Source organism: Nematolebias whitei, chromosome 17 (assembly GCF_014905685.2).
Source record: "Nematolebias whitei isolate Nwh7 chromosome 17, NemWhi1, whole genome shotgun sequence".
Taxonomy (NCBI): Eukaryota; Metazoa; Chordata; class Actinopteri; order Cyprinodontiformes; family Rivulidae; genus Nematolebias; species Nematolebias whitei.
In genome coordinates this window covers 8,098,321-8,099,631 of record NC_056514.1, presented here as the reverse complement: position 1 = coordinate 8,099,631, position 1,311 = coordinate 8,098,321, and positions in this window count along the sequence as shown.

Here is a 1,311-nt window from a genome sequence, read left to right as displayed (position 1 = left end):
CTGATCAAGATTTGAGGTCAGATCAGGTCCAGATCAGGTTCACTACACAAGTGTTTACTTATGTAGGTAAAACTAGATGTTAAACAACCATTAAAATACACCAGAATGCAGGAAATGGTATCTACTTTATTCAAAATTTTCTGGGGGAGGACCCCCAGACCCCCCCCCCCCCCCCATCAGTGTGATCTATATTTATATATATTTTTTAATTTAATGTTAATAAGGATACAATGTTATGTAGAGGTGTACTTAGAACAATTTTATAGACAAATTATACTACTTACAGTTGTGGCAGAGAGTTGGGGGGCGCGAAATGTTTACTTCTTCCTGGGGGGGGGGCAACAAAAAATAATTGAGAAGCACTGCTTTAATTGGAGATATGTGACTTTATCCATGCTGCTGATTTCTTGCCTTTAAGCTGCTGTTTTCATACACATCTGCTCACAACAGACTCATGTTCGGGCTGCAGTTTAATACACCATATTACATTACATGATTAGTGGTTAACGTATATTTTAGGTCCCTATATACCGTTTCTTTTTATACTTTATTTTTATATATCTTTATTTTCTTCTTTCGTCTGCACCCTTCCTCAGAGGTCGCTACAATGATCTAAGTCACACGAAGACTTGGCAATGATCTTTATGCTGAATGCCCTTCCTGACACAAATATATATATACAGGTCCTTCTCAAAAAATTAGCATATTGTGATAAAGGTCATTATTTTCCATAATGTAATGATAAAAATGAAACTTTCATATAATTCAGATTCATTGCACACCAACTGAAATATTTCAGGTCTTTAATTGTTTTAATACTGATGATTATGACATACAGCTCATGAAAACCCAAAATGCCTGTCCCAAAAAATTTGCATATCATGAAAAGGTTCTCTAAACAAGCTATTAACCTCTGAACCATCTGAATCAACGACGTAACTCTAAACACCTGCAAAAGATTCCTGAGGCTTTTAAAAACTCCCAGCCTTGTTCATTACTCAAAACCGCAATCATGGGTAAGACTACCGACCTGACTGCTGTCCAGAAGGCCATCATTGACACCCTCAAGCAAGAGGGTAAGACACAGAAAGAAATTGCTGAACGAATAGGCTGTTCCCAGAGTGCTGTATCAAGGCACCTCAGTGGGAAGTCTGTGGGAAGGGAAAAGTGTGGCAGAAAACGCTGCACAACGAGAAGAGGTGACCGGACCCTGAGGAGGATTGTGGAGAAGGGCCGATTCCAGACCTTGGGGGACCTGCGGAAGCAGTGGACTGAGTCTGGAGTAGAAACATCCAGAGCCACCGTGCACAG